The 27,635-nt window shown below is 40.9% G+C and overlaps 1 protein-coding gene and 1 non-coding gene across 49 annotated transcripts in view; one reads left to right on the top strand and one right to left on the bottom strand.

The window, feature by feature from the left end:
• Positions 1–27,635, bottom strand: part of WNK1 (WNK lysine deficient protein kinase 1) — a 171,585-nt gene that overhangs the window by 140,675 nt on the left and 3,275 nt on the right. The window lies entirely within an intron of this gene.
• On the top strand, positions 16,432–16,538 carry LOC149124681 (U6 spliceosomal RNA). Its single transcript, XR_016213798.1, has one exon. It is a non-coding gene; the product is annotated as a U6 spliceosomal RNA (small nuclear RNA).

Here is a 27,635-nt window from a genome sequence, read left to right as displayed (position 1 = left end):
GAAATCTTACAAAAATGGAAAGTTTATTAACCAAATTAACACACTTATATTACTATAGCTCTGTGCCAACCTCTCTCATCATTAGACCTTTTTCCTTCCTTATGTAAATTTATTTCCTTCTCCCCTTTCAAATGTAGCTAATTTTTTACTCCAACAAACTTTTGCTTGATATGTTCTCTCACTTCAGCCAGGACTGGGGGGGAAAGGATGGGATTGTATATTAGGTATTACTAACATAATTAATAAAGCTGTTATCATTAGGTCTAAGTGGGAAAGAAAGGCCAGCTGACTAATTTTTGGGGTACTGGGACATCCTATTATTTCCCATCTCTGCTGGCACTCTATGGACTTTAGTAGAATAAAACTGCTATTCATTCTAAAGCCTGGAAGAGGAAGCAGGGGTCATATAAAGTGTTTTAAACGTGAATTAATACATGATTCCTTATCACCAAATGTATAAAAATAGAAAGGTAACAATAAACAAACATCTTCCCTTAATTTAAGATTATAAATGTAGGCCGGCGCTGCGGCTCACTAGGCTAATCCTCCGCCTTGCGGCGCCGGCACACCGGGTTCTAGTCCCGGTTGGGGCGCCGGATTCTGTCCCGGTTGCCCCTCTTCCAGGCCAGCTCTCTGCTGTGGCCAGGGAGTGCAGTGGAGGATGGCCCAGGTGCTTGGGCCCTGCACCCCATGGGAGACCAGGAAAAGCACCTGGCTCCTGGCTCCTGCCATCGGATCAGCGCGGTGCGCCGGCCGCAGCGCGCCAGCTGCGGCGGCCATTGGAGGGTGAACCAACGGCAAAGGAAGACCTTTCTCTCTGTCTCTCTCTCTGTCCACTCTGCCTGTCAAAAAAAAAAAAAAAAAAAAAAGATTATAAATGTAGAGAAAATTATCAGGTAAGGACATACCAATCATATTAATCGCTAATGTTACATACTTTAAGTATAATGTCTTCTGCTAAGCAAGATATAAGCAGATAATCGCATCTGTCCTCTTCAATATCTTTAATAAATTATTAATAAATACTCGAACTCAAAAGGTTTTGCCTTTTAGGGTGGCAAGTTACATATGAAATATACCTTAAAAAAAAAGCAGCCTTCTCAAACAAAGTACCTCTGAAAGCAGGTATTTGGTGCAGAGGTTAAGACACTGCTTAAGATGCCTACATCCCATATCAAAGTGCCTGAGTTGGAGTTCCAGTTTTGCCCCTGATTCCAGCTCCTTGCTATTGCACATCCTAGTGGGTAGCAGTGGTTATAGAGTAGTTGGGTCCCTATCACCCATATGTTAAATCTAGACTGAGTTTCAAATTCCTAGCTTTGGGCTGGCCCACCTCCAGCTGTTGCAGGGATTTGGGGAGTGAACTAGTGGATGGAAGATCTTTGTCTCTCTGCCTTTCAAGAAAATAAACACATAAATAAAATTTTAAAAACAATAAAAAAGTACCTTCTTGAGGCAAGCATAAACTTAAATCAGGAAGAAAATACTAAATATAATCACAGATACAGGTTTTAGATAAATTAAGGACCATATTGTACATAAAGGCTTTTTCCCATAAAAGTTTTATAATAAAATATTATTTATAACAGTATTATATCACTGGAATTTTATGCAGATAAAAATTTTCAGATGAGCCTTATTACATGTAATTCTTTTTTTTTTTTCTTCTTTTTTTTTTGACAGGCAGAGTGGACAGTGAGAGAAAGAGACAGAGAGAAAGGTCTTCCTTTGCCGTTGGTTCACCCTCCAATGGCCGCTGCGGCCAGCGCACTGCGGCCAGCGCACTGCGCTGATCTGATGGCAGGAGCCAGGTACTTATCCTGGTCTCCCATGGGGTGCGGGCCCAAGGACTTGGGCCATCCTCCACTGCACCCCTGGCCACAGCAGAGAGCTGGCCTGGAAGAGGGGCAACCAGGACAGAATCCGGCACCCTGACGTGTAATTATTCTTGTTCTCTTATTTATAAGACCTTTACTATAATGTTCATCATTTTAAATATACATGTACATACAAACTCACATTCACACAATAAAATTCTGTTACTGACATTTCTAGATTTCTATTCCAAGTATGCTGGAACATACCATATTATATACTGTAATACGACAACATCCACAATATTTATAACAATCCATCAACCCGGGGCCGGCGCCGTGGCTCACTTGGCTAATCCTCTGCCTGCGGCGCCAGCATCCCATATGGGCGCCGGGTTCTAGTCCCGGCTGCTCCTCTTCCAGTCCAGCTTTCTGCTGTGGCCCAGGAAGGCAGTGGAGGATGGCCCAGGCCCTTGGTCCCTGCAACTGCATGGGAGAACAGGAGGAAGCACCTGGCTCCTGGCTTCAGATCGGCATAGCTCCGGCCATAGCAGCCATTTGGGGGGCAAACCAACGGAAGGAAGACCTTTCTCTCTGTCTGTCTCTCTCTCACTGTCTAATTCTACCTGTAAAAAAAAAAAAAAAAAAAAAAAAAAAATCCACAAATCCATCAACCCGAGAAAAAAACAGTTTTTATATCCCCTTTATAAAATAACAGGCCAAGGGCTACTGTGGTAGTACACTGCCTGCAATGCCGGCATCCCAAATAAACACTGGTTCAAGTCCCAGATGCTCTAATTCAGCTTTCTTCTAATCCTCCTGGGAAAATAGCAGCAGATAGCCCAAGTGCTTGGCCCCTGCCACCCATGTGGGAGATTGGGATGAAGCTCCTGGTTTTGGCCTGGTCCAGCTCTGGCCCTTGCAGCCACTTGGGGAGTGAATCAGTGTCTGTCTCTCCTCCTTTCTCTGAAATCCTGCCTTTCAAATAAACAAATAAACCTTTAAAAAATAAAAAAAATCAGGCTATCTGACATTTAGGAAGAACATGAGAACTGTTTCTCTAGAATCTAAATATGGCACATTTCCCTTATTTTTTTTAAAGAGTTATTTTTATTTATTTGAAAGACAGAGTTACAGAGAGAGACAGAGACAGACAGAGAGAGGTCTTCCACCCACCTGTTCACTCCCCAAATGACTGCAAAGGCTACAGCTGAGCTGATCTGAAGCCAGGAGCCAGGAACTTCTTCCAGGTCTCCCACGTGGGTGCAGGGGCTCAACGACTTGGGCCACCTTCTACTACCTTCCCAGGCCACAGCAGAGGGTTGGATCGGAAGGGGAGCAGCCGGTACCAGAACCAATGCCCATATGGGATGCCAGTGCTTCAGGCTTTAACCCACTGCACCACAGCGCAGGTCCCATGCCTTATTTTTTCATGATAGTGGCAATTCATTTCCCTCAAAGATGTGGCTAAGCCTAGCTCAGTCAAATGATTTATTCTTTCCAGATTTCTACATCTACATCTTTAAAATTCAGAGAACAACATCAGGTAGAAAGAACAAAAAGAGGTGCTTAAATTCCATTCTGAAAGAAAGGAATGGAAGAGAAGGCAGGCAAAGTAATATATAGGCTGTTAACTCATATTATCTCCTAGAATAAAAATGTTAATCCTAAGGTATAAGACATGAAGACTGTTGTCTCTTCAAATACTGATTAGCAGTTTCTTAGAAGGCCCTTAATTCATAGTACATGTTTCAATAATCTGAACTAGTTGCTACATGTTCCTTTTTTTAAAAAAAATTTCTAACACAGCCTTCATAGTAACTCAGGACATAGTAACTTAGTTTCCTAGGGAAATGTGTTAGGCATACCTTTGTTTTTTTTCTTTAAATTTGAGAGAGGCAGATAGAGAACTCGCACCTACTGGTTCACTCCTCAAATGCCTTTATCAGTCAAAGTTGGGACAGGGATGAAGCCATCCAGGTCTCCCTGTGGGTGTCAGGAATTCAATCACTTGAGCTATCACTGTTCCTCCCAGGAAGAGCAGCAGCAGAAAGCTGGTGTCAGAAATCAAAGCCTTGTATCTCAAACTCCAATATGGGACATAAGCATCTAAACTGCTAGGCAAAATGTTCCTTCCCCCTCTCCATCTTTATAAAGATTATTTGCAACTTAAAAGACAGAAAATGGCTTGAATTTTGCAGTGTCTAAGTGGATACACACACACATTCCTTAAACAACTGTGCTAGTGTATGTGTTTAAGATAGAAAGAAAAGATGATGCTAAAAAGGTTGGTTTACTAAAAAGACTAAAAAACTGACCAAGTTAGAGAATCAGACTTGACTGCAACAGCACAGGATTTCTCAACATGGAAACAATGGTTTTTTTAAGGTAGAATTTCATAGGACCTACAATATACAATTCTCAACTTCCATATTTTTGTCAAGAAAATGGAATTCTAGCCAACAGAATGTAAGAAAATGAAAATTTCCATATAAGGGTACAACTCGGTGGAAGCAGTGTGGATACATACACAGGGATAACACAGTTAGATGCCAAACAGCTTACCAATCAACATGAGATGGTGGCCTAAATTAAGGAATTTCAGATGAAAGGAGAAAACAGAAAATATTTCTGAGATAAAATAGACAGGGTTTGATGAAATGGGAAGAAACAGATTTTAAATATAATCACACAGTAACTACCAGGACATTGAACAGAGAAGGACTAACATAGGTAGTAGAAGTGGGAAAAGATTTTAAATTTTTTGACTAGTACGGTACATCAGATCATACTACCGTGGCTATAAGCTATACTTCCATTTTAACAGCAAAAAGAAAAAAGTTTATTCTTTAATATTATCTATCTTTTTTTTTTTCTTTCTTTCTTTTTTTTTTTTTTTTGACAGGCAGAGTGGACAGTGAGAGACAGAGAGACAGAGAGAAAGGTCTTCCTTTGCCGTTGGTTCACTCTCCAATGGCCACCGAGGCTGGCGCGCTGCGGCCAGCGCACCGCGCTGATCCGATGGCAGGAGCCAGGAGCCAGGTGCTTTTCCTGGTCTCCCATGGGGTGCAGGGCCCAAGCACCTGGGCCATCCTCCACTGCACTCCCTGGCCACAGCAGAGAGCTGGCCTGGAAGAGGGGCAACCAGGACAGAATCCGGCGCCCCGACCGGGACTAGAACCCGGTGTGCCGGCGCCGCTAGGCGGAGGATTAGCCTAGTGAGCCGCGGCGCCGGCCTTAATATTATCTATCTTTACATAGTACACTGTTACACTTTCCACTGAACAACTAGTATGCAAAGCCATTAGAGCTTTGTGCATGAGATTAAGGTATTTTCTGGATTTATAAATCAGCAGCCCTTTATGGTGTCCAGCAAAAATCTACCTTCTCCCAAAGTTACAAGCTACCTAAGAATCTCAGCTCTTCACCTCCCAATTTATGAGTTCCAGCTTCTGTTCTAGTTCTAGTTTTCTAATTCTGTTCTAGATTCCTTACATTTTCTTTTACCCATGACTTCACCAACAAAGACAAAATTTAAGCTATCCTCTTTTGTTCTTAGGCCTTAATTAAAGAAAGTATGTGATCCTCATATAGTAGCATTCAACTAATAAATTTTTCCAGAAAAAGTACTATAAACAAAGGATGAAGTCTAAACAATTATTAATATTATTGGCACCAAATGAATGTACAGCATTTAATGATGCTCACTTACATTTTAAAATAGGTTTCTCTTCTATACATAAAGTATTTCCCATCACCACTGCCTCCTATAGGACGCGCACTGGCAGGAAGCTGGAGTCAGGAGACAGAGCTGGGACTCAAACCCAGACACTGATGTGAGATGCCCTGTCTTAACTTTCATGTTACCCAATAAACTAAATGCCTGTCCCTATTAACATAATCAAATCTAACCATACCCCTGTAAGGCAGGTATTGCTATTATTCCCTCTTTAAAAGATGGAAAATGGCAGCAGACATTCATAATCAAAAAGCAGCAAAGGACACCAAGATGCAAACAGAAACTTAAGTTGCTTTGGAGTCCGTGCTCTTTTCCATTACACTATACCCCAAAGAAAATAGAGGAATAACATTAGTTTTAATAAGTAATAATCTAGTACTAAAATGTTAGAGTTCAGTTCTTGAAACCTAGTGAAATCACTTGAATAAGGAAAATTAAATAGCATAAAGACTAGTAGGCATAAACATGGAAAGAAAATAAATTTATCTTGGGGCCGGTGCTGTGGCACAGCGGGTTAATGCCCTGGCCAGAAAGCAGTAAAGCATGGCCCAGGTCCTTGGGCCCCTGCACCCATGTGGGAGACCCGGAAGGAGCTCCTGGCTCCTGGCTTCAGATCAGCACAACTCCAGCCGCCGAGGCCACCTGGGGAGTGAACCATTGGATGGAAGACCTCTCTCTCTCTCTCTCTCCCCCTGTATAGCTCTGACTTTCAAATAAATAAATAAATCTTTAAAAAGAAGAAAATAGGGCCTGCCTACAGCGCCAGTACCCCGGGTTCTAGTCCCGGTTGGGGTACCAGGTAGATGGCCGACGCTGTGGCTCACTAGGCTAATCCTCCGCCTGCAGGGCTGGCACACCAGGTTCTAGTCCTGGTCGGGGCGCCGGATTCTGTCCCGGTTGCTCCTCTTCCAGTCCAGCTCTCTGCTGTGGCCCAGGAGGGCAGTGGAGGATGGCCCAAGTGCTCGGGCCCTGCACCCCATGGGAGACCGGGAGGAAGTACCCGGCTCCTGGCTTCGGATCGGCACAGCAGCCTCCGTAGCAGCCATTTGGGGAGTGAACCAACGGAAGGAAGACCTTTCCCTCTGTCTCTCTCTCTCTCACTGTCTAACTCTACCTGCCAAAAAAAGAAAAAGAAATTTATTTTAATAATAAATAAAAATAAACTACAAAGAAGGCAAGAAGATGATCAATTCCAGACATACCAGTTATCATTGTAAATGTGAATAGGTTAAAATTCCATATTAAATCTTTGAAACAGGCTTTTAAAAATAATCTAAGTGTTGTTTATAAGAAATACACTGGGCAGCCAGCACTGTGGCACAGGTGAAGCCACTGCCTGCGATGCCAGCATCCCATATCAGAGCCCAAGTTCTAGTCCTGTTAATGCGTCTGTGAAGGCAGCAGATGACAGCCTAAGTGTTCGGGTCCCTGCATCCACTGTACCACAACACAAGCCCCAATACATGAATATTTTTTAAAAAAGAAGACTGAGTCTCAGTTAAAGAGGTTTGAAAGCCATTGCAAGGCTGTCTAAAGCAAACTTGAAACTGAAGGGAGATTGTGATAAACAGACTGAAAAATCATCCTTTTTGATTGTGCAAGGATAGCAAGCATATTTCATGAAAAGGCCTAAAGCTAAGTATATCCTTCAACAACCATTCATTTTATCAATAAAACAGACTTACTTAAGTCATTCTTATATAGTTTGTTATTAGAACCAAGTCTCACATTCTAATTCTCTTTGTACTAAATTGCCCTGCAGAAAGCCATTACAGCATTTTAAGCACAAATTTTGAATATCTGATGTTGATTTCTAATAACCAAAAAATTTTTTTAAAAAAACCACAGCTTAACACATGCAGCCATTACCTCAAGTACTATTTTACCAGACTAATGACATACCAGCTCTCCCATTAAAAGCTTTTTCTAGCTAGTTACTTGGTACTTAGCTTTTTATGACACTTTTGTTTTCCCATTATGTTCAGTAGTGCATGCAACACACTACACTCAGGAATGTAAAACACTTCATTTGGGAATGCATAGCCATGGCTGTAATACAACCAGAATTTTTCCTAAATTTCCAGATTCTGTCCAAATTTAAAAGCAAATTACAACAAATTCCTACTTTTGTGATTTGTATACCCTGCTATTAAAATACTACAAATATTTTCAGAGGTCCCATTTATGTAAAATGCTTCATTTCCATCTGACAAATTTTTTTTTTGACAGGCAGAGTTAGACAGTGAGAGAGACAGAGAGAAAGGTCTTTCTTCTGTTGGTTCACCCCTCATATGGCCACTACGGCTGGCACGCTGCACCGATCCGAAGCCAGGAGCCAGGTATTTCCTCTCCTGGTCTCCCATGCAAGTGCAGGGCCCAAGCACTTGGGCCATCCTCTACTGCCTTCCCAGGCCACAGCAGAGAGCTGGCCTGGAAGAGGAGCAAGTGGGACAGAATCCGGAGCCCCAACCGGGACTAGAACCTGGTGTGCCGGTGCCGCAGGCAGAGAATTAACCTAGTGAGCCGTGGCGCTGGCCCAAAAATTTTTTTTAAGATTCATTTTTATTTATTTGAAAGGCAGAATGACAGAGAGAAAAGGAGACAAAGAGAGAAGGAGAGACAGAGAAAGGAAGAGACTGTCCATCCACTGGTCCACTCCCTGAATAGCCTCAATGGCCCGGGCTGGGCCAAGCCAGACTAGAGCCAGAAGCCAGGGATCCAAGTACTCAGGCCATTTTCCACTGTTTTCTAAGCACATTAGCAGGAAGGTAGATCTGGGCAGTCCAGCTGAAGCTAGAAACAATACTCCAATATGGGAATGATGGTGTCAAAGGGGACAGTTTAACCTGCTGTGACACACCGATGGCACCCACACAAATCTTCACTAACAATTAAATCAGTAAAAGAAACATGCAAAGATCGATGTTAAAACTGAATTAGATAGGCCTGACACTGTGGTGTAGTGGGCTAAGCCTCCACTTGCAATGCCAGCATCCCATATGGGTGCTGGTTCAAGTCCTGGCTGCTACTCTTGCCATCCAGCTCTCTGCTTATGGACTGGGAAAGCAGAAGGTGGCCCAAGTCCTTGGGTCCCTGAAATCACATGTGAGACCCAGAAGAAGCTCCCGGCTCCTGGCTATGGATCTGTATAGCGCAGCCATTTGGGGAGTGAACCAGAGGATAGAAGACCTTTCTCTCTGTCTCTCCCTCTCACTGTCTGTAACTCTCCCTCTCAAATAAATAAAATCTCAAAAAATAAATAAACCTAAAAAAATAAAATTGCTAAACACTGAAAATGGCAGAGATACTGAAACTTATGATGTCTAGTCAATCAGTAAGTACATATAAATCTCAAGCAAATGCAGGAAAGAAGCTTACTCAGACAGGATCCAAAAAGAAAATATCAGGGCTGGCACTGTGGCATAGCAGGTAAAGCCAGCCTGTGGCGCTAGTATCCCATATGGATGTCGGTTCGAGTCCCAGCTGCTCCACTTCTAATCCAGTTCTCTGCAATGGCCTGGGAAAGCAATGGAAGATGGCCCAAGTCCTTGGCCTCTGCACCCATGTGGGAGACCCGGGAGAAGTTCCTGGCTCCTGGCTTTGAATCAGTGCAGCTCCAGCCATTGAAGCCATCTGGAGAGTGAACCAGCATATGGAAGATTCTCTGCCTCTGCCTCTCTGTAACTCTGCCTTTCAAATAAATAAATAAATCTTTCGAGAGAGAGAGAGAGAGAGAGAGAGAGAGAGAGAAAATATCTTATTCATTCAAGCCTGTAGTATGCATAATGGTTAAGATAAAAAAAAGGGTGGGGGTGGGGTGGGGGCAGCACCTTGGCTCACTTGGTTAATCCTCCACCTGCAGCGCCAGCATCCCATAAGGATGCCAGGTTCTAATCCCGATTGCTCCTCTTCCAGTCCAGCTCTCTGCTGTGGCCCGGGAGGGCAGTGGAGGATGGCCCAAGTGCTTAGGCCCTGCACCCTCATGGGAGACCAGGAGGAAGCACCTGGCTCCTGGCTTCAGATCAGCGTATCTCCAGTCATGGCAGCCATTTGGGGAGTGAACCAATGGAAGGAAGATCTTTCTCTGTCTCTCTCTCTCACTGTCTAACTCTACATGTCAAAAAAAAAAGGGTCCACTACTTTTATTCTACCGTGTAGTCAATTCACAAAGTTGTGTATGAATTTTTGTTTCAAAAATTTAAGAAAATTTAACAATGCATTTTTAAAATTTGTATTTCCTTATTTTCATTTTACTTAAAAGGTAGAAAGAGAAAAATCTTCTGTAGGTTCACTCCCACAATGCCCAAAATAGCCAGGACTGAGCTAGTAAAGGTCAAAGCCAGGAGCTCCAAACTCCATCCAGGTCTCCCATGTGGGTGGCAGGGACCCAAGTATTGAAGTACCATCTTCTGCCTCCCTGGGTTCCCATTAGCAAGAAGCTAGACTGGAAGTGTGAGAAGCCAGGACTCAACCAAGTACTCTGAAATGGGATGTGGGTGTTTGTTTAATTTATTTATTTAAAAGTGGAGCAAGAAAGTGAGAGGGTGAGTTTCCACCTGCTGGTTTACTCCCCGAATGGTCATAACAACAGGGGTTGGCCAGGCCTAAGCCAGGAACTCATCTGGGTCTCCCAAGAAGGTGGCAGGGACCAAGGTGCACATGAACAGAAAGCTAGATCAGAAACAGAGGCAGGACTTTATCCTAGGAACTTCAATATGGGATAGGAGCATCCCAAGCAGTGACTTAATTCTATATTTTTGTATTATACTCACTTTAATGTAACTTAGGACTTTCTCACCATGAAATTTTCAACTTGAAAGCATATATCACTCATGTCAAATATAAGGGCTACCAAAGTTCATCACTCATTTTTCTAAAATACAGGGTACTTGAGAAAGTTCAAAGAAGATGCTTATTATAAAAAATCCTATCCATTAGCTTAAAAAATATGCATCAGGGGCTGGCGCTGTGGCGCAGCGGGTTAACGCCGTGGCCTAAAGCGCCGGCATCCCATATGGGTGCAGGTTCTAGTCCCAGCTGTTCCTCTTCCCATCCAGCTCTCTGCTGTGGCCTGGGATAGCAGTAGAAGATGGCCCAAGTCCTTGGGTTCCTGCACCCTCGTGGGAGACCCTGAAGAAGCTCCTGGCTCCTGGCTTCAGATTGGTGCAGCTCCAGCCGTTGTGACCATCAGGGGAGTGAACCAGCAGATGGAAGACCTCTCTCTCTGTCTCTACCTCACTCTGTAACTCTGTCTTTCAAATAAATTAAATAAATTTTTTAAAAAATAAAAAATATGCATCAAAATAAATATCTTTTAATTCCACTCTGTGAACTTTTCCAAGTACCCTCATAATGAAAATAAGTATACTACTCGATTCCTTGGGAGACGGGAACTATATGATCTTCAGTATCTGAAGAAATAAATAATCATTAGTGATGTTAACATAAGACAACATTGTGTCCTGAGCGTAGAGCAGAACAAAATTTAGATTTCTTCTATTTTCCATTTTACAACAGTAAAATTCTGAGAATTTCTCATCCCTCAAACAATATCTCCCATTGTGTGCTGTTCCTCCTATAGTGTTTATTTCTCCTTCAGTCACAAGATTCTAGATATGTTATTTGAATATCCTAATACTGAATTTTGAAAAACAGATACTGACTGTTGTTAACGTTTTCAGGTCCTCACCTAATACTGTGGTGTGGTCACCCTATCAAAGAAAAGTCATACCTGTGTTACCACTAAACCAGTAGCATTGAAGATTCTTGCTCTACAGTGTATAAAAAATTTATCTAGTCTTTTCTTAGGATCTTATTTTTCCATAGCTTGGTTACATTCGCCTCCTTTCAAAATGCACATGTCCTGTCTTGTATTATTTTGTATTTTAAAAAGTCATTCAAACTCTCAAGTTGTAATTACAATAAATGTTAAGGTGATAGGTGCTTCCTTCAACTTCTATAAAGCACCTAAAACTATTTTTTCTATTTATTTTTCTGAGAGGCAAAAAGAGAGATTTAACCGAGAGAGAGAGAGAGAGAGAGAGAAATCCCCTCTGCTGGTTCACTCTCCAAATGCCCAAAATGCCTAGGACTGGACTGAAACCAAAGCCAGGGGCCAGAAACTTTATCCAGGGATGCTACGTGGCCAGCAGGAGCCCAATCACAGGTGCTATCATCACTGCTTTCCAAGCTCTGCACTGGCAGGAAACTGAAGTCAGGAGACAAAGTTGGGTATCAAATCTCACCACTCTGATATGGAACGCAGGTGTTTTAACTGGTAAGCCCAACACCCACTCCTAAAAATCACTTTTTAAAAAGACTTTACGGGACCGGCGCTATGGCGTAACAGGTTAAGCCACCGCCTGCCGGCATCCCATATGGGCACTGGTTCGAGATCTGGCTGCTCCACTTTTTTTTTTTAATTTATTTAATAAATGTAAGTTTACAAAGTGCAACTTTTGCATTGTTGCGGCTTTTTCCCCCACAATGCTCCACTTCTGATCCAGCTCTCTACTACGGCCTGGGAAAGCAGTGGAAGATAGCCCAAGTGCTTGGGCCCCTGCTAAACATATGGGAGGCCCAGATGAAGCTCCTGGATCCTGGCTTCAGATTGGTCCAGTTCTGGCTGCTGTGGTCATTTGAGGAGTGAACCAGCAGAAAGACCTTTCTGTCTTTCCCTCTCTATCTGTAACTCTACCTCTCAAAATCTATTGCTATAAAGCATTAAGAAATACATGTCCATTACCTTAGAACCAGTGATTCCATTTCTGAAATTTAATCCCAAGAAAATAGTTCAGAATCTAAACAGTGAAATCTCAGGTACTAATTTGCTTTTTGTTCACAAGGCAACAGGTAAATTCCCTTCTATGCCAAGATCTGTGGCTCCTGGTCTCAGATTCTCGAATTACTCTAGCACCAGAAATCAGAAGACAATCCCCTTAGCAGCATTCTACTTGAGAAAGTCTGTGCCCAAAGAAAGGAATTCAGCTGGACTATACTAGAATGGAAGGGAAGCTTGAGGTGTGAATGCAGTGGGAAAAGGAGGGAGTTAGAGGATTCATCAAGACCAGGATCAACTGTCCTATTCCCCCTGGGAACTGTAGGGCGAGGGGAAGATGATGGGAAACAATAATGGTAAAAACTTTGCTATGAGGAAACTTGATCAGAAGCAGAACCAGGGGCTGGCATCGTTAAGAGCTGCTGCCTGTGAGGTGGGTATTCCATATGAGAACATGGGTTTCAGTCCTGTATGCTTTGCTTCCAATCCAGTTCCCTGCTAATGCACCCGCAAGTCAGTGGAAGATGGCCCAAGTGCTTGGGCCCTCACCACCCATACAGGAGACTTGGGTACAGTTCTAGGCTCCTGGCTTCAGCTTGGCTCAACCCTGGCTGTTGCAGCTATTTGGGGAGTGAGTCAGCAGATGGAAGAACTCTTCCTCTGTCTTTTAAATAGATAAATGTAAGAAAGAAAGCAAGCAAGCAACACAGTCCAACACAGTCAGGACTTAAATCCAGAGACTCTAACATGGGCTGTGGGTGTCCCAAATAGTATCTTAACTGTGCCAAATGCTCACTCCAAAAATTGGTTGGATGGTTTGTTTTCATTTCATTAAAATAGGTTCCCTAAAAACAAACAAACAAAAACTATGCTATGCAAAATTCTATACAAGACCCCAGGACCTAAGATTCTATGTAACTTGGCCTTCAAAAAAACCTTCCAATTTTACACAAATGGGCATGCTAATGACAGTAGATTAAGATTAGAAAGCTCTTTCCATCGCTTCTCGGCCTTTTGGCTAAGATCAAGTGTAGAAAGCTCTTTCCAGACAAAGTTCTAGATTATATAAAGCTCTGCAAAGATGGAAAAGAGGGCAAGCTGTACAGGAAAATACCAACCAACTAAACTAGGTGAAGGTACAATACAAATTAAATGTGAATTTAGTAAATCAGGAATATGATATTTCATAGTTACAACCTTGTAAGGTATGACTCACACCAACTATGCTTACAACAGAAAAAAATAGTACCTAACATTAGAGAAGAAATGAAGTAAATTATGATGTATACATAGAAGAACTATCATGCAGCTGTCAAAAATATTTATCCTAATTCTTTTTTTTTTTAAAGATTTACTATTTATTTGAAAGGCAGAGTTACAGAGAGAGAGAGGGAGAGAAGTGGTTCACTCCCCAAATGGCTGCCTATGGCCAGAGCTGAGCCAGGCAGAAGCCAGGAGTTTCATTACGATCTCAAACATGGGTGCAGCACTTGGGTCATCCTCTGCTGCTTTTCCAGGTACATTAACAGAGAGCTGAATCAGAAGTGGAGCAACTGGGACTTAAGACTTGAACCAGAGCCCATATGGAATGACCACACTGCAGGCAGCGGCTTAACTTGCTGTGCCACAGCACCAGCCACCTATCTTCTTATGTTACAATAAATCACAAAATTAAAATTATATAACATTATAAACACACAAACACACACACCCCAGACATGACACGCCTATGACCACAACAGAATATAAGTTCCAGGAAGACAGAGTTTCATCTCTATTTGCTACCTAAGACAACCCTAGGCATATAGTAGTTGAATAAATATTAAATCTATAGTGAGGGGGAGGCAGAAACTAAAGGGAAACATTTCAAAATTATATACTGGCATTGTCTTTTAGTGATTATTTTGGCTTTTCATTTTTCCATTTTCTTAGATGTATATACATGTATGACTTCTACAATGCAAAGAACTGAATAGGAAGTAGTTCCCTTTAAATGCATTAAGAATTTCCTGTATTTGCAAAACATCTTTGGCATGCCCTAGAGTAGAGAATTAACAGCAAATTTGAATAAAGGAAGAGGACTTGGATTATCTTTAGTGGGTAGGAAGTGGAAAAAGCACACTAAGCCTTTTTCCCCACTAGCTTGGTCGATTTACAAAACAAACTTCCTCAAAAATCTTTCAATGTTATTAAAGCCCCTACCACTTTGGCTTTTACAAACCTCTGACCTGTACAGTAACAACTGTCATAAAAACAAACTACTGGTCTAAAATATTCTGATAAGACCTAAAGTCATATGAAAAGCAGTGAATAAACTTTCTTGCAAATCTCTGATAACAGGTTGAAAGTGAGAAAAAAAATTTAGCTTTGCAATGTATCAACCATGACTGTTAAATTTTTGTTCTGAATGAACAAATTCATCAAAGACCAATATCCTAGATTTATTTCTAATATCTACATTTGCCAGACATTCTAATTTATTTCCCCAAATAATTTTAAAAAATAATACTCGGGTGAGAAATTGTGTATTTTAACTTCAAGATCAAAACATAAATACAAAACTGATGATTTCTTAACTTCACGTACAGTAGTATAAAATATCAAGAACAATTCTAATAACAAATAACTTAGTTTTTTATCTCAAATCTTTAACATGGGAAATGTTTTCTTCTATGAGGTATCAGGCAAATTATACTATCATACAACACAGAGCATCACAACTATGCATACACTAATTATGACTAAAATACACAAATATTTTGGTGCTTTTTAAAATATAAAACCCTCAAAATTTTTAAATGAGAAGCTATTTTTATTCTATGGTAGTATAAAACAGGCAAAATGTACTACCATACAATGAGATCACAATTAAAAAAAAAACAGAAATTACAGTGTCAAAAATGGTAACAATGCTTACCTATGGCTGAAGGATTGCAGGTGACTGTTATTTCCTTCTCCCCCTCTAATCTCCTAATTTTCATAATGAAAATGTATTCCTTCTACAAATTTTTAAGTAACCTTAATTTACAAATGGTTATGAAAACTAAGAAATAAATGAAGTTTATAACTCAGATAATTTAGTCCAAATCAAATTAGTATACTGCTATGAAAAAGGACTATCAAAGGTCCTTACATTAATCAAGCATTTGGCCTAGCAGTTAAAAGCTAGGTTAAGACGACCATGTCCCATTCTGGAGTGCATGGGTTCAAAGGCTGGTTCTGGCTCCAGCTCTGTATTCCAGCTTCTCACCATGCAAAACTTGGGAGGTAACTCAAATTAACTGGGTTCCTAACATCCATGTGGGAGATCAGGACTGAGTTCCCATCTCCTGGCTTCGGCTCAGTCCTAGCCACTGCAGACAGTTGGGAAGTGAACCTGTGGAAGGGAGTGCTCTCTTTGCGTTCTCTCTCTCTCTCTTCCTGGCAAATAAAATAATAAGGCCTTAAGGAAATTAGGCAAATTACCTTTAAGAATTTGAAAGGAACTGTTATGGCATCTGTAAACTGGTACAGTACAACTTTATTAAAATAAAGCCATTAACCATATTTTCACTAAAATCTTTTCATTATTATTATAAAAGCATAGCTAGAATTTAACTAATTTAGGAAAACATAATGCAAACAAATAGTTGAAGTACAATTTCTCTTTTTACAAGAAATACATACCAAACTTACTTCTGGATATCATTAAGATAAGAAACTTGGGCAATCTGTTAACAAAATTTAAGGAGCCACAGTGGCTAGGAATTATGAAAGAATACAAAGCAGCAAGTGTACATATTCAATAAACATCCAAACATATTCTAGTAGTTTATGTAAAATAAATAAAAAGGGGCTGATGTTGTGGCATGGTGAGTGAACCCACCATTTACAGCCTGGCCCTGCCCTGGCTGTTGCTGCCATTTAGGCAGTGAACCAGCAAATGGAAGATTTTTTTGTTCATTCTGTCTCTACTACTCTTTCAATGAAATTAAAAAATAAATATAAGTATTTATGAAAAAAATAAAATAAACAAAAATATCTACTAACTACTTCAAGATATTTATAATAAATTCTGACTTCTAATATGCTCTTGGCAACAACTACAATACTCAAAGACCGTGCTCGCTTCGGCAGCACATATACTAAAATTGGAACGATACAGAGAAGATTAGCATGGCCCCTGCGCAAGGATGACACGCAAATTCGTGAAGCGTTCCATATTTTTAAAAAAAAAAAAAAAAAAAAAAAAAAAAAAAAAAAAAAAAAAAAAAAAAAAATACTCAAAGACCATAAGAAATAACATTTCTGATACAGACATACAGGCAAAATAACAAAAGATAAAATTTTAAATGGCAGGGGTTCAGTTTCCATAATAATCAAGTATAAAATGCCCCACAAATGAAAAAGACAAGACTTTAAAACTCTGTATTTCTGTATTCAACAACAACCAAAGAGTTGTAAAGAGTGCTAATGAAAGAAACCACAAAAAGGAAGATACTAAGATATTTTTAAAAAGAATGTAGTAAACTTTCTCTAACATCAGCTCTTTGTATAACACTTTAATAGAATATCCTAAGTCAGCAACGGTCAACAGAAATACATTGCAAGCTAAATGCAATTTAAAATTTTTTAGTCACGTTAAAAAAGAATCAGATAATACATATATTTATTTAACCAATATATAAAATATAACTTGCAATCTATTTTAATTGAAATGGTTTAACATTCTTGAGTTAAATTTTCAAAACTGTGTGTACTTTGTATACATGCATATCAATTTGGATGCTAAACTTTCACCAGAAATACTTGATCTGTATTTACATTTCATAAGATTTGTTACTAATAAAGTAGACCCACATAAGCCAAGTTGTTCCAAGCATATTTAAAAAGCTTTCCAATAATTAAATGAAGTATCAGTTTTAAATTTTCAGTTAATAATAATAATATTAAGAATTTCATAAGCATTGTCATGGCATCTCATACTATCTCTAATATTACTTTGTTAAAGATAAAGCAGTTAACTATATTTTTTAAATGTACATGAGTGAAATTGATATTTTGAATTTTCTAAGATTTATTTATTTGTTTGTCAGGTAGAGTTAGAGAAAGAGAGAGAAAGAGCGAGAGAGAGAGAGAGACAGACAGAGAGAGAGAGACCTTCCAATAAGCTGGTTCACTCCCCAGTTGACTGCAATGGATGGAGCTGGGCTGACCAAAGCTAGAAACCAGGAGCTTCCTCCAGGTCTCCCAGGTGGGTGCAGGGGCCCAAGCACTTGGGCCACCTTCCACTGCCTTCCCAGGCCATTAACAGAGAACTGGCTTGTAAGTGGGATGCCGGGACTTGAACCAGCATCCATATGAGATGTCAGTGCAAAAGGCAGAAGCTTAACCTACTATATCATAGCACTGGCCCAGTTAACTATGTTCTCACTAATAACTTTCCATTCTTTATTAGGGAGGCATGAGTCAGGAACTTAATTTGGAAAAATCTTCATACAAATAAATAGTTGAAATACAAACGATTTCTGTTTTCACAAGCAAGAGATAACAAAAACCAAATGAACTTAATTCTCAATATCATTAAGGTATGGATATGGGCACTAAACAGGCTGACAGGTTTAAAAACTTAAAATGTAAAATTCAGTTCCTTAGCCAACTATAGCCTTATTTTAAGTGCTCAGTTACTGACTACCATAATGAACAGCATTTGGCCTAAGTGCTATGCACTATAAACTCTCAAACTAAACAAAGACAACTTTTAGAATAATTTCGTGTTCAAACAGTGAAACATTTTATTAAAGCTAGCACTCAGTGGAAACATGGTATGACATACACAACTGAGTAAATAATTAACAATTTTAAGAAACTTATATAAATACTGCATATCATTCTTAGATTCATAGTGGTTTTCTCTATTTGACTTTGCATGTGAGTGAGGAAAAATTCTCCTCCATGACTGCAATATTCTACAACTACAAAGTCACAAATTCAGGCTAGTTTATATTACTCATCTTCGTTTGAGGTTTAAAGCTATCTCTTATCCTCAAATGCAGAAACAGAAATATAAAAGGACAGTAAACTAATTTTAAAATATTACTGCCAGAAAGGACGATATTAGAGTAAGACATACACACATATTTATTATTTCTCAACTACTATTGTCCGAATGCAACTCCCAAAATTCATGTGTTGGAAACTGAATTCCCAATGCAACAAAAATGAATTAAAGCTTCCACAGAAAGGGCTGCAGAAGAGGGTACACTCAGTCTTACCCTTCTGCTTTTCTTCAGGTGAGGAAGGCACCAAGAAGGCCCCTCACAAGATTCCAGTGCCTTGATCTTAATCTTAAGACTTCCCAGGGGCCAGTGCTATGGCGTGACAGGTAAAACCAACGCCTGCAGTGCCGGCATCCCATATGGGCGCTGGTTCAAGTCCTGGCTGCTCCACTTCTGATCCATCTCTCTGCTATTGTTATTGCTTAAGATAGCAGTACAAGATGGCCCAACTCCTTGGGCCCCTACACCTGCATGGGAGTCCGAGAAGAAGCTCCTGTCTCCTGGCTTCAGATCAGCACAGCTCAGGGCCATTGCAGCCAACTGGGGAGCAAACCATCGCATGGAAGACCTCACTCTCTCTGCCTCTCCTTCTCTCTTCGTGTAACTCTTGACTTTCAAATGAATAAATAAATCTTAAAAAAATAAAAAAGATTTCCCAGCATTCAAAACTGTGAGGAAATAAATTTCTGTTCTTCATAAATTGCTCAGTCTGTGGTATTCTGTTATGGTAGCACAAACTTAATGAGACACTGATTCTTCACTGTGTCAGATACAGCAATGACCCAGTATAGCCATAAACACATATGGCACCCAGATCTTATTTTCTGAACACCATTTCATACTGAAAGGAACCAAGATTCCAAGAGAAATGGATAGTGGGGAAATTTCTGGAAATTATTTCCAGAGTGGGGAAATAATAAAATGAGTCTAGAACATTTTGCACAAAAAGTAAAGATATTATCAAAAAAATGATAGGAACATGTTAATAACAAAGCAAAGAGAGCTTCTAATAAAACCTAGGATAACTGTTACCTTTGAAAGTATCTCAAAAGGAGAAGAGATGAGGGATGGAATGAGTATGATAAAGAAGTACAGAGTGCGGGGGCCGGTGTTGTGGCATAGTGGATTAAGCTGTCATCTGAGATGCCAGCATCCCATGTGGGTGCTAATTCGAGTCTCAGCTGCTCCACTTCCAATCCACCTCCCTACTAAAAGCGCTGGAGGGGCCCAAGTGCTTGGGTCCCCGCACCCATGTGGGAGATCTGGAAGAAGCTTCTGGCTCCCAGCTTCCACCTGGCACAGTCGTGGACGTTGCAGCCATTTGTAGAGTGAGCCAATGGATGGAGGACCTCTCCCCTCTTTCTGTAACTCCATCTTTCAAGTAAATAAATAAATAAATCTTAAAAAAAAAAAAAAAACATAGTGGGTAAGAGGAATAACTTCCAATGTTCTGTTAACACAGTAGGGCAACTATGGTAGAAAAGAATTATTTGTGGCCGGTGCCGTGGCTCACTTGGCTAATCCTCCACCTGCGGTGCCGGCACCCCGGGTTCTAGTCCTGGTTGGAGTCCCGGGTACTACTCCCAGTTGCTCCTCTTCCAGTCCAGCTCTCTGCTGTGGCCCGGGGGAGCAGCAGAGGGGCATCTTTTTTGTTTTGTGAAGAAGCACTAGAGTGGCCCTTCTCAGCTATGTAACTGAAGCAATCAGACCCTGGTTAAAGCATGTAAGATTTGGATTTGTTCCTATCAATAATATTAAACATTGAGCAAAAGTGTGTAGAAATATGCAAAAAAAAAAAAAAAAGCCTTCTTTAAAGCAAATGAGACTCAAAGGATTTCTGTTTTAATGTTATTAAAAATGTTCTGATAAGACTTAAATGACCCTGAATGAGATCCACTGGTACAAGTTTCCTCCATCCAGAAAATAAACACACAGTAACGCAACTCATTCTAAATGATGGGAGAATTAAAGCTTAAACAAACCTTGGATATTAAACAGTGATTTGTAGCAGAGTACTTTAAAAACTCTTTGAGGGCTGGCGCCGCGGCTCAATAGGCTAATCTCCGCCTTGCGGCGCTGGCACACCGGGTTCTAGTCCTGGTCGGGGCCCCAGATTCTGTCCCGGCTGCCCCTCTTCCAGGCCAGCTCTCTGCTGTGGCCAGGGAGTGCAGTGGAGGATGGCCCAAGTGCTTGGGCCCTGCACCCCATGGGAGACCAGGAGAAGCACCTGGGTCCTGCCTTCAGATCAGCGCAGCGCGCTGGCCACAGTGCATCAGCCACAGCGGCCATTGGAGGGTGAACCAACGGCAAAGGAAGACCTTTCTCTCTGTCTCTCTCTCTCTCTCTCTGTCCACTCTGCCTGTAAAAAAAAACCTCTTTGAGAAAATGGAATTAAAAGATAAGTTTAGGGACAGGCAGTGTGGATCAGTGGGTTAAGGCACAGCTTAGGATACCCACAACACATATTGGAGTAGAGTGCTGGCTCATGTCCAGACTACTCTACTTCCAACCCAGCTTCCTTCTAAGGTGTCCTGAGAAGCAGCATATGATGGCTCAAGTGCTGGGGCCCCTGTTACCCACATAGGAAGCAGCCTGGCCCCAGCCTGGCCCAGCACAGGCTGTTACAGTTATTTGGGGAGTGAACCAGCAAACGGAAAATCAATCTCTCCCCCCCCCACCTTTCTTTCTCTCTCTCTCTCTGACTTTCAAATCGGTGAAAACAAACACACTTTTTTAATGATAAAGTTTATTTTGGTGCAAAAAATTTGAAACTCAAGCATGATTTTAGAATATCCATTATCTAAACTTTTCGAAGCCCCTTTTTGTATGTGGCTGAAGCTGAAAACCGCTACAAACTGAACTATTCTACTACCACAACAGAAACATTTTAATAAATCTGCCAAATTCTAAAGTGAGATTTTGTGTGCCCAAGTACATTACCCCTGGTTTAAGAGGGTTATGGGACTTTCTGACTTCAAACAATCATTATGGTCTAAAGAATATCAAGGAATCTAAGTCTATGGGATGATACACTCTCATCTCCTGTGCTGGCTGTCTACACAGGAAATAATATTAAGAGAAACTAACAGAGGATCATGCAGGTTATAACTACATTATTTCTAACACTGAAATCCCAAATCCCAGGAAATACATATAAAGTTAATGATAAACATGGTTTACCTTTAAGAGAATTTTATAGGTAAAAGAAAAAATCTGGGCCAGCGCTGTGGCACAGTGGGTTAACGCCCTGGCCTGAAGCGCCGGCATCCCATATGGGCACTGGTTCGAGACCCAGCTGCTCCACTTCCAATCCAGCTCTCTGCTATGGCCTGGGAAAGCAGTAGAAGATGGCCCAAGTCCTTGGGCCCCTGCACTCACATGGGAGACCTGGAGGCAGTTCCTGGCTCATGGCTTCAGATCAGCACAGCGCTGCCCATTGCAGCCAATTGGGAAGTGAACCATTGGATGGAAAACATCACTCTCGCTCTCTCTCTGCCTCTCCTCTCTGTGTGACTCTTTCAAATAAATAAATAAAATCTTTAAAAAAGAAAGAAAAAGAAAAAACCCTAGTAGTCTACATACACTTTCTAGTAACCCATTCTAGCCATCAATGAATAATATACTGATCACCTCTATCAGCTTTGAGATACTTTAATTCAATTCAAGTGTCCTAAGCTAAATAAAATACCAACAAAGTAGTATCCCAACAATTTCAAAATATTGCATTAACACACACTCAGGTATCACTAGAAAAACCAAACCCTGAAAGCCAAGACAGTCCTGAGAAGCAGACAACATGCTAAAGCTAGTGGATTTTACATACACCTAATTCCTCTCTAAACCATTAAAACCAATTCTAACAAAACTGGCAATTTAGTTGCTCAAGGCAGAGAAAATCAGCAGCAACCATTGAAGAGTAGGATACAAATGAGACAAAAACAGCAAGTAGTTACTGACATAACAAATGTTTGGGTTGGGGGAACCTGGGGCAAGAACTAATTTTTTCTTTTCTTTTTTTTTCCATTCACATCAAGATTCATTTTCAGCTATCTTTATATACAGAAGATCAATTTAGTATATATTAAGTAAAGATTTCATCAGTTTGCCCCCACACAGAACACAAAGTGCAAAATACTGTTTGAGCACTAGTCATATCATTAATTCACATTAAACTACACATTAAGGACAGAGATCCTACATGAGGAGTAGGTGCACAGTGACTCCTGTTGTTGACTTAACAAATCGACACTCTCGTTTAAGACGTTAGCAATCTCCCCAGGCTCTAGTCATGAGTTGCCAAGGCCATGGAAGCCCCCTGAGCTCGCCAACTGATCTTATTTCCACAAGGCCATAGTCAAAGTGGAAGTTCTCTCCTCCCTTCAGAGAAAGGTACCTCCTTCTTTGATGGCCCGTTCTTTCCACTGGGATCTCACTCGCAGAGATCTTTCATTTAGGGTTTTGTTTTGTTTTGTTTTTGCCAGAGTGTCTTGGCTTTCCATGCCTAAAATACTCTCCATGGCTCTTCAGCCAGATCCGAATGCCTTAAGGGCTGATTCTGAGACCAGAGTACTGCTTACGACATCTGCCATTCTATGAGTCTGCTGTGTATCCTGCTTCCCATGTTGGATCGTTCTCTCCTTTTTATTCTATCACTTAGTATTGGCAGACACTAGTCTTATTTATGTGATCCTTTTGACTCTTAGACCTATCATCATGATCTATTGTGACCTGAACTAATTTTTTCAAAAACTCCACAGTATAGGAGTATAAAGGCAACATGCTCATCACCTTTAAGTACATTATCATCTAATACGGTAATTAGCGCTCTTAACCCTTCTCTTTAGAGATGTAGACCTTCTACCTAAAAAAACAAGAAAATGATACACTTTGAAGAGTTTTACCAAATTAATATGAAGCCTTGCTAGTTTTGAGAAGACTTCAGGTTTGTTTGTTTGTTTGTTTGTTTTTAAGTTAATTTATTTGAAAGGCAGCATTACAGAGAAGCAGAGGCAGACAGCAAGGTCTTTACTTCCCAGATAACCACAACGGCTGGAGCTGTGCAGATCTGAAGCCAGGAGCCAGGAGCTTCCTTGGGGTCTCCCATGTGAGTGCAGAGGCCCAAGCACCTGGGACATCTTGCACTTTCTCAGGCCATAAGATTGGAAGTGGAGCAGCTGGAACTGGAACCAGCACCCATATGGGATGCCGGCACTGTAGGCATCAGTTCTTTCTGGAGGTGAGGGAACATCTTATTCCCCTAACAATACTGAATAAATTTAACACTCTGGTAAATTTCAAAACATTAAATTTAAATGGGATTTCTATTTGGAACTCATACAAACAAGACAGTCAAATCCTTCTCAAAAGCATGAACATCAAAGTAAACTTAGAAAGCAAAGAAGTGAAAGCCAAAAAAAAAAAATTGTCATTTCACACAGTATTAAGAACTAAGGTAAGAAACAATACTTTTTTAAAAAAAAAAAAGATTTATTCATTTATTTGAAAGGCAGAGTTAGAGAGAGGAAAGGCAGAGAGAGAGGTCCTCCATCTGCTGGTTCACTCCCCAATTGGTCACAATGGCTGGAGCTCGGCCAATCCAAAGCCAGGAGCCAAGAGCCTCCCCTGGGTCTCCCATGTGGGGGCAGGGGCCCAAGGACTTGGGCCATGTTTCATTGCTTTCCCAGGCCACAGCAGAGAGCTGGATCAGAAGTGGAGCAGCCAGGACTAGAACTGGCGCACATATGGAATGTCAGCACCACAGGCAGCGGCTTCACCCACTACACCACAGTGCCGGGCCCAAACAATACCATCAATCCCCAAACTACATAAAATTAAGTCAATGAAAACACTTTATACACAGTAGTCATCTAGATACCACTGACAAAAAAAAAGCTAACGTAACTCATATGTCTCTATTAAATAGAAATCACATTACACATTCACTACTAGAAATAACATTCTATCATTCTAAATATAAATAAATATATATATGAATATATATATAAAACTCTGCCCTTCAAATAAATAAATTTTAAACAAAAACAACTATGCATGTATGCAGTGTAAAAGGCCCTTTAGGTAGACTGCTTCATTAGAAACTATAAAAGGCAGAAGATGCTCAACTATAAGTGACAATTGTTAAACTGATTGTTAAAAGGATTACCAAGACTTAGGATTCCACTAGAACTAAAGTACTTTAAAGTGGAAAGAACAAAAACTCGAGGCCAGCATGGTTGCACAGCGTGTAAAGCTACCACCTGCAACACAAACATCCCAAATGGGTGCCAGTGCAAGTCTGGCTGTACCACTTACTTCAGGTCCAGCCCCCTATCGATGCGCCTAGGAAAGACAGTTCTTCCATCTGCTGGTTCATCCCCCAAATGACCATAATGGTTGGGGCTGGGCCAGGTTGAAGCCAGGAGCCAGGAACTTAATCCAGTCTCCCACATGGATGCAGGAACCTAATCACTTGGGCCATCTTCTGCTGCTTTCCCAGGCTCATTGGCAAGGAACTGGACTGAAAGTTGAGCAGCGGGGTCTCAAACCAGTGCCCATATGGGACGCTGCTGTTGCAGGCAGAGGCTTAACATGCTTCACCAAAATGCCAACTCCAACTAAGTTTGTATCATCATAATTAATATTTACGTACTAGGCACTGTCCTTGATGGTTTACATATTACTAACTCATTTAACCATCACAACAACTTATAAAGTAGATCCTCTTTAAACTGTCTATAAAAGATAGAAAATTGTAGTACAAAAGTTGGCCAAGGTGACATAATCATGTGGCTAAACCAGAATTTGAATCCAGGCACTCCAGTTCTTAACTACTATGTTTGGCACACTACAGAAAAGTGTTCTCTTCAAACCTAAATTGAGGTCATGCTAAGCCTCACCTACTTGCAGAGAATCCATTCTGTGTTAAAAATTTTATTTGTAAGGGCCAGTGCTGTGGTATAGTGGGTAAAGCCACAGCTGCAGTGCCAGCATCCCATTTAGGTGCTGGTTCGAGTCTCAGCTGCTCCACTTCCAATCCAGATCTCTGCTGTGGCCTGGGAAAGCAGAAGATGGCCCAAGTCCTTGGGCCCCTCCATTGGCATGGGAGACCTGGAAGAAGCTCCTGGCTTCAGAATGGCACAGCTCCGACTGCTGCAGCCATTTGGGGAGTGAACCAGTGGATGGAAGACCTCTCTCCCTCTGCCTCTCTGTAACTCTGCCTTTCAAATAAAATAAATGCTTTAAAAAATTTTTTTGCAAACTAATAAAATACTGGTATAGCAAAAACCTGCTAACTGTAATTATTATGAACTATTTGCTGATATACTACTATTCAGAAATTACAGTCTGAGTATAACACTCTTGCTGCTTTTAGTTGTGTGTGTGTGTGTGTGTGTGTGTGTTTTTAATTTATCTATTTGAAGTTACAGAGAGAGAGGAAAAGACACAGAGAAAGACAGAGACAAAGACCTTTCTTTGCTGATTCATTCCCCAAATGACAGCAATGGCAGGAGCCGGGCCAGGCCAGGAGTTTCTTCCAGGTCTCCCACATGGGCGCAGAGATCCAAGCACTTGGGCCACCCTCCACTAGCACATCAGCAAGGAGCTGGATTGCAAGTGGAGCAGCTGGGACTCAAACCAGCACCCATATGGGATGCTGGCACTGCAGGTAGTGGCTTAACCTTCTATGCCACATCGCCAGCCCATGCTTTTACAGCTTATCTAAGATATTTTAAAAGCTACCAGAGGGGCAGGCCGGCAGCTGTCTGCAATGCAGGCATCCCATATGGGATAAGTTTGAGTCCTGGATGCTCCACTTCCAATCCAGCTCCCAGCTCAAGGACTGGGAAAGCAGTGGGAGATGGCCCAAGTACATGGGCTCCTGCCACCAATGACAGGGAAACCTGGATTAAGTTCCTGGTTCCTGGGTTCAGCCTAGCCCAGCCCTGGCCATTGCAGCCATTTGGGGAGTGAACCAGTGGATACAAGATACCTCTCTCTCTTTGCCTTGCCTCTCCTTCTCTGTGACTTTGCCTTTCAAACAAGTAAATAAATCTTTAAAAAAAAAAAAAAAGCTATAGCAAAGAAATGTTATGATTTCCTAATCATAGAACCAGAGCAACACTGCAAAACTTCTCATAAAATATTAATATAAACTGAGGAGACATGAGCCTTAACTTACTGAAGGCCAGAGGAACTTAAGCAAAAATTATGATTTGACTTTTTTCATATAGATCTAGAACAATTTCATCCACACATAATATATCAACGGAATTCATTATTCAGAGCCAACTTTGAAGAAAAATATTTAAAAGTGAACCATTTCGGGGCCGGCGCTGTGGCACAGTGGGTTAACGCCCTCACCTGAAACGCCAGCATTCCATATGGGCACAAGTTCAAGACTCAGCTGCTCCACTTCCGATCTAGCTCTCTGCTATGTCCTGGGAAAGCAGTAGTAGATGGCCCAAATCCTTGGACCTCTGCACCCACATGGGAGACCTAGAAAAAGCTCCTGGCTCCTGGTTTCGGATCGGCACAGCTCTGGCCGCTGCGGCCAATTGGGGAGTGAACCATCAGATGGAAGACCTTCTCTCTCTCTCTGTCCCTCTCCCTCTCCTCTCTGTGTAATTCTGACTTTCAAATAAATAAATAAATCTTTAAAAAAAAAAATGAACCATTCCTAAATTTGTATAAAAATGCTTTCTTAAACTACTTTGTTTTTTTAAAAAATAAGATCCCTCGTTAAAAAAAATAAAAGCAATGTAAATTCTACAGGTAGAATCCAGCAGTAACATTTTCTGACCAAGGCAACTAGGTATTAAAATTAAAGCACACAATTTGCCTAATAAATCCAGGTAAAGAAATCTGTGTCTTAATTAAAGAACCTCAGTGATTACCTAAGAGCCTATGGTATCAAAGTATTACCCAGGTATTACTTAATAATAATTGATGCTTGTGCAACTAGATAGGTATGCATACTGTGACTCTAAAAATAAAATGGAAAATAGTTTGATTTACTTACCACACTAACCCATTCCTCAAAGCCCACCTGAAGTGATAAAATCAACATGTAAAACAGAAGCTTGAGATTTGCTATGGTTATAGGACTACATGTTTCTAAAAAATCTGACAGCTACTTCCACATCAAAATACTATTGCTTCATTTAAAATGACTAATAACCCAGCCACTGGACAACAGGTGTTTTACCTAACCAGTTTAAATTTTGTGTGTGTGTGTTTTTTTAATCAGTCTTAGTAACTTATTTACC

Source organism: Oryctolagus cuniculus, chromosome 9 (assembly GCF_051225735.1).
Source record: "Oryctolagus cuniculus isolate XC-2025 breed Fujian yellow rabbit chromosome 9, ASM5122573v1, whole genome shotgun sequence".
Lineage (NCBI taxonomy): Eukaryota > Metazoa > Chordata > Mammalia > Lagomorpha > Leporidae > Oryctolagus > Oryctolagus cuniculus.
Note: the sequence above shows the minus strand (reverse complement) of the source record. Positions and strands in the feature narration are given on the sequence as shown.